The sequence below is a fragment of the Dipodomys ordii genome, unplaced genomic scaffold, assembly GCF_000151885.1.
Source record: "Dipodomys ordii isolate 6190 unplaced genomic scaffold, Dord_2.0 Scaffold7, whole genome shotgun sequence".
NCBI lineage: Eukaryota > Metazoa > Chordata > Mammalia > Rodentia > Heteromyidae > Dipodomys > Dipodomys ordii.
Window position 1 is genome coordinate 2843258 of NW_012267223.1, and position 6990 is coordinate 2850247.

A 6990-nucleotide genomic window follows, 5' to 3' on the forward strand; every position below is an offset into this window, starting at 1 on the left:
GACGACCCTCTCCCCCTGGGACACGCAGCTTCCTAGGACGCCACCAGCCGGCCACGGAGAGCCAACGGCCGCGCCCGATCCTGCACAGCGCAGAGGGCGTGGAGATCCGGGTCTCTGCCACCCCCAGGCTCTGCACCTGCTGCCTTACTCCACCCGCCCCACCCCAGGACGCGCACTGCCCTGTCTGAGCCGCTCACCCATCTGTCTTCCTTGTCTGAAACTCCCTCGGCTTGGGTGGAGGGGGGGGTCGGTCCTGGGACCTGGGGACACTGAGGCGCACACTCAAGGCTTTAGCTTTTTGGCAAGGCTGGCTCTCTACCTTGTGAGCCACAGCTCCACGTCCAGCCTTTCAGTTGGTGGTGAATTGGAGATAAAGAGTCGCACAGACTTTCCTGTCCTGGGCAGGCTTCAAACCTCGATCCTCAGATCTCAGCCTCCTGAGTGGCTAGGATGACAGATGCAATGCGTTCCCGAACATTCCCCAGTCACCTCAGACAGATTCTGTCTGGTGTGTATACATGCATCATGTTTATCTTTTAGGTCATCTGAGAGGAAACATGTGACCTGCATCGTTCTGACTGTAACAAGGCCAGCCTGGGGTCCACAGGCCTGCTGGGCCCGGATTCTCCTATAACCAGTGGGTGAGGAATGGGCAAATACACGACCAGAGCACCAGTGAGTAGCTGGCTAAGGCTCCTAGCTCCAAAACACACAGGCGGGAGTCTCGTGACATCTCAGGGCCCTGCCTGTCCGCTCCCTGCCTTTCTAGACTTTGCAGATGTGTCTGCAGTTGCAAATCAAGAGGCTCCTACAAAAGAACCCATGTGAAACCTTCAGACTGCAGAGCACATCACGCAAGCTCAGCCCTCCGCACGGTGGCCGGCGACGCCCCACTCCCCCTGCGATGCACTGAGGCTTCGGGTGCTGTGTGTCATGTAGACACCGTGTCTCCCAGGGGCTCGCTCAGCACCTGGCTGAGCCTCAAAGGCAGACTGAGGAAGGAGAAAGCCCATTTTTCCTCCACTCCAGCTGCCTGGGAAGCCCCGCCCCTCTGCTGCCTGGCCACGCCCCCTCTTGGAGCCATGTCTCACTAGCAGTGACTCATGCTCCCTGCTTTTCCTGCTCCTCCATCACAAGTCACCTGTCCCCCCCCCCATTCAATTACCTCATTGTCTTGCTCCCTGCCAATGTGAAGCCAGTGATAAATTGGTGTTGGCAGATTAATGTGTTACTCCAGCTAGGTAACAAATTTGCATTGAACAAGGACAGGCTGACCGTGCCTTGGTCTCGGAAGAGTGACAGATGATGGCGGGAAGTCTGGGCACCGTGCAGGTTGGCTAAGGAAACGTTTGGGGGGCAGAGGTTCTCCGCTGGGTTCCTGAGTCACGCCTGGTGCCTGGTTGCCCATCTGCCACACATTCCAGTAACCGTTTAGTTTCTGGCTTTGAGTGTCAAAGCCACATCTGAGCGTGCCTGGCGTTGGCCAGCTTGGGGTGGGGGTGCTGTGGAGAGGCTGATCTAAGGGAAGGAGGTGGGGGTTCCCAGAAGACCTGGGGAGTCCAGGGAGGTGGTCTAGCTCAGCCAGATTTTAGGTGGAAAAGGATGTCCCCCCTCCCCCCGCCCCCGTTGCTGTCTTGTATTTCCACATTGGGGTGGGAGGGAGGAGGAGTCGCGGGCTCGGGGCCAGCAGGGAGACGGGGCGACAGCAGTGGGTGATACTTTGCGTGCCAGATTGCCCAGCCGCCTGCTCATTTCCAAGTCTGCTTCCCTCTTGTCAGCCTCCTGGCTGCGAGCGGCCAGTCCATAGTCACTGGCCCCCTCCTCATTCCTGCCGCACCGGGGACAGCAGGAGAAGTCTGACAGCACGCCACAGAGGAGGCACCCTCTCCGTGCCTTGGTTTCCCTACCCACGAATCAGGCTGTGTACAGCGCCACCCTGGTCGGAGGCACCGTGTGAAGCAGCGGCCTGTCGCCTGGCTCCTATGGCCCCTGGCATCTGTGATTTTCGCCATGAGGGTCTTGCCACACTCCCTCTGTGTTCAGATTCCCGAGCGCACCTTCAGCTCTCTGCCTGGAGGCTTCTGTTGGATGCCTCTAGGAACCTTCTAGAACATGCCAGGACAAGAAGGGAGTGCCAGGGAGCTGGTGCCTCCGGGGGGGTTCACCGAGCCGCGGTTCCCCTCACCGCTCACCACGCTGGGATGCTCCTCCCAGAGGCCTCTTCTCCCCGGGCACAATTGTGGCAGGTGCTCTCCTAAAGCGCCTCGGAAACCAACGACTGCATTTGTGTTCCCACCTCAACTGGGGAGCCCAAGGCAGAGCCTCCATCCTACAGACCTGGGCTGCGGTACCCCACAAGCTTCACCTGCAGAGCTGAGGCCACCTCACTCTGACCCCATCTCTGACGCGAGGCCTGAGTGCATTTGCTGTTTTTCGTCTGTTGTTTGCTTTTTGAGAAGTGAAGTTATTTCATTTTTAATTTTTATGTATTTGTTGGTTGGTTGTGAGGCGCTGTCCCTCAGCTCTTCAGCTCAAGGCCAGCACTCTACCGCTTGAGCCACAGCACTACTTCTGGTTTATTGGAGATAAGAGTCTCACGGACTTTCTTCCCTGGGCTGGCTTTGAACTTCAATTCTCACATCTCAGCCTCCTGAGTAGCTAGGATTCCAGGTGTGAGCCACCAGCGCCCCACAAGAAGCGAATTTTTTCATAGGTGTGTGTTTGTTAGTTTGTGACAGGGTCTCGCTGTGTAACCCAAGCAGACCTGAACTCCAAACTAACCTCAAACGCCTACTCCTCCTGTCTCAGCCTCCCAAGTGCTGGGATTACAGGCATGTACCACCACACCCTGCTGAAGTGATTGGCCAGTATGGGGAACCACTGTGCTGTCTCCCTGGGCAAGTTGAAGTGGAATCTGAGGGCAGGAACTGGGGCACCCTTACTGGAGGACACATCCAAGAACGGGCATCAGGCTAGACCAGAGCTGGCCTATGTTGGGGGGGCCTAATGTAGCCCCCATTTTCTCCTGCTGTGGCCTGGCTCAAAGATTCAGGAGAAGCGCAGACCAAGCAGATCTGGTGAGCAGAGGAGATCCTTTGCCCAAGAAGATGGTGAAGGACCCCAGGAAGACATGGGGGGGGGGTCTCAGAGCCAAATGCCTGGAGGGTGGGCTGGGCAAGGCAGGGAAGCCACTGAGTCCTTTCCTCCGCCACCATAACGAATGTGGCTTAAAGCAACACAAGTCCATTCGCTGTGGTTCTGGAGGCCTGAGAGAAACCACCCAGGCTTCTCTCCCAGCTTCCGGCCAAGACCAGAAATTCCTGCGGTTCCTCCGTTCCACCTTCTGCTCCATCTTCACGTGGCCTTCTGAGAGAGTCCCTCAGTACCCAAAGTTCCCTCTTGCAATAAGGACCCCTGTCATGTGACCCTAAAGCTCTAGGGCCTCATCTAATGTCATCTGCAGGGATTTAGTTCCAAATAAGGTTATATTTTGACCAGGCCCTGGTGGCTCACACCTGTAATCCTAGCTACTCAGGAGGCTGAGACCTGAAGATCAAGGTTTAAAACTACATGTAAGACTATTAACTCCAATCAAGCCAGAAGTGGTGGTGTGACTCAAATGGTAGAGCACCAATCTTAAGCAAAATAGCCGTGAGATTGTGAGGTCCTGAGTTCAAGACCCAGTACTGGCAGGCGCACGCACACGCGCGCACACACACACACAGAGTTGCATTTTGAAGTTTTGGGAGGATTCCCCACCACCATCACAGGGGCCTTGTGGAAGAGGCCACAGTGGCCAGACACAGATGGGTCCCCAAGGACCCAGCTGGTGAGATCGCCACAGTTTTGTTGTTATTTTTGGTTGGTCGTGGGGCCTGAAGTCTGAACCTGGGCGCTGTCCCTCAGCTCAAGGCTCTACCACTTGAGCCACAGCACCGCTTCTGGCTTTTTCTGCTTATGTGGTGCTGAGGAATTGAACCCAGGGCCTCAGGCATGTGAGGCAAGCGCTCTACCGCTGAGCCACCTTCCCAGCCCCTCGCCACAGCTTTGTGTGACCACAGGTCTGGATTCTTCAGGAGGAGCCAGGAACGTGGGCTGCTCCTCGTGTGAAGTTGCATAAGTTAAAAATGTAGGCTCAATATTTTTAGAACATTGTACAAAAACAATAAAAGCCACTTGATGATGGCCTGCCATCTGGTTCCCGGATGGATGTCACTAGAAGGCAGAGCAGGGAGCCCACAGGCCCTGCAAGGCCAAATCCTCCTCATCCTCCTCCACCCCCAGGGCAAAGGCAGACACTGGGGATGCTCCTGGGACCATCTGACCCTTCAGATTTCACACACACACACACACACACACACACACAGACCTGGGCTCTGCTACCAACTTTCCAGGGTTTCAAGGTTCCTCTCACAGATGGGACCTGACCCCAGAAGAAAAGAACAGTTTGCAGTGTTTGAAATCCTCACTTAATAGGCTTGGCTGCAGCAGCAGACGGTGCATTGTGAGGCAATAGGCTATTGTCCTTTGCTGGAGTTCGGAGCATTAATAATGTCATAACAGCACTTACCGACACCATGCACAAATCCACAGCCAGGCAGGGCAGGCCCAGCCCGCACCCAAGCCAGGCGCCCAGAGCCCAAAATGGGGCTGGGGAGGGCAGACTTCCATGCGCATTCCATGCTGTTTCACATCTAGGCTAATGCGCTGATTGAAAAGCAGCGTCTGGGGTTTATTTTTATTTATGCCAGAAGCTATTCTGCTACACAGCTTGCGGGAACAGAACGGAGCTATTGTACCTTAGCTGTTTCTGCCAGGGAATAAACAGCTGTGTGTGTGTGTGTGTGTCTGGGGATCAGGAGACCAGGCAAGCCACCCTCCTGGGTGAACCCCACTTCATAAATGAACCATGGAGAAATGGTGCGTTCCTCTCCATCCTGACATCCCATGGGCTGAGAATCTACCAGATGTCTGAAAATGCTCTGAATGTGTCCCCTTCACTTTGCTAGTTAAGTTTGCATTTCAGGGCAATATGTTTTTGCTAAGCCTTTTTTTTTTTCTCGGCCAGGTGCTGGTGGCTCACACCTGTAATCTTAGCTATTCAGGAGGCTGAGATTTGAGGATCACCGTTTGAAGCTAATCTAGGCAGACAAATCTGAGAGACTCTTATCTCTAACCAGGAAAAAAAAAAAGCCAGACATGGAGGTGTGGCTCAAACAGTAGAGTATCAGCCATGAGTGGAAAAAGCTAAGCAAGAGCCCAATACCCTGAGTTCAAGTCTCAGTAATAGTACCCACCACAAACACACAGACACACAGACAGACAGACACACACCACCACCACCACCAGCACCACTGGGTGTGATTCTTTGTTACAGCAGCTCTAGGGAACTGGCACACCACCTTTTTCGAACTGGCAATGTCAAGCACTGTTTGGGTATGTCCTGTGCATCCACTTCACAGGTGAGGAAACAATTCAGAGAAGCAAAGCATTACACGCAAGGGTTCACTGCAGATCCAGTCCCCAACCAGCGCTGACGACATGCTGCAGGAATGGGAAGGCGGGCTCCCGGAGTCAGCCTCCTTCCCTCCCAGAGCGGATGGACAGCTTCACTGGGCACTCAGCACAGAGACAGCAGCGTGGGGCACACAATGCAGTGTGTCCCTACCACGGAATACTGTTCAGCCTTAGAAGAGACTTCCTGCCAGGCTGTTGGTGCACACCTGGAATCCAGGCCCTGGAGAAGATGAGGCAGAAGGCGGGTGAGTTCAAGGCCAACTTGAGCTAACACAGGGCTACACAGTGAGACCTTGAGAAGAAGAAAAATAGGATTAAGAGGAGGAGGTAGAAGAAAAAGAAGAGAATTTCTAACATATGCCTTGAAAGCATGCCAAGCTAAAGAAAAGGAAATAAAAGAATAGACACTGCATTTTTTTATTTGTATAATGTGTCCGGAACTGAGGATACATATAATTCAGTTAGAAAACTCTTACCTTGCATACTTGGGGACCTGGGTTCAATACCCAGCTCTGAAAACAAGGGAGAATAAAAACAAAGGCAAAAGAAAAAAGATGCCAGGTGCCAGTGGCTCACGCCTGTAATACTAGCTACTCAGGAGGCTGAGATCTGAGGATCCCAGTTCAAAGTCAGCCCTGGGGCAGGAAAGTCCATGAGACTCTTATCTCCAATAAACTATCCAGAAAAAAAAAAACAGAAATGGAGTTGTGGCTCAAGTGGAAGAGTGCTAGCCTTGAGCAAAAGAAGCTCAGGGACAGTGCCCAGGCCCTGAGTTCAAGCCCCAGGACTGGCAAAATAGAAAGAAAGAAAGAAAGAAAGGAAGAAAGAAAGGAAGGAAGGAAGGAGAGAGAGAGAGAGGGAGGGAGGGAGAAAGGAAAAAGAGAAAGAGGAAGGAGGGAGGAAGGAAGGAAGGAAAGAAGGAAGGAAGGAAGGAAAAAGATACATCCAGAATATGCAACTCTATGGAACCAGAAGTAGACAGATTGGTAGGTTCCAGGGTTTAGGGGCAGAGTACAAGAATGACTGTTAATGGGTATGGAATTCCTTTGGGTGGGGGGAGGAACAAGAACTAGAGAATCCCATAAACACAAATACACTAAAAACTTAGGACTCTATTGAAAGCCACTGAATGGGACATTCTATGAAGTACAGGGGAGCTGGGTTTGAAGCCCAGGCTCATTCATATTTAAGGACCTGGTGCACAGAGAGCCTCAGAATCCAGCACTGAATCAAAGCTGCTTCTCTGACAGGAGAGAAAACTCTAAGACCAGACCCCCCCACACCTCCATCACACACACACACACACACAACTCTAAGACCAGACCCCCCCACACCTCCATCACACACACACACACACACACACACACACACGGTAAAAGAGCCCTCCTTCTGTGACCTGCTAAACCTGCCCTGAGCCTGTGGCAGACTGTTTGGGGCACAAAGAACTTTCCTCTTGGAAGATAGGTCGGAAGC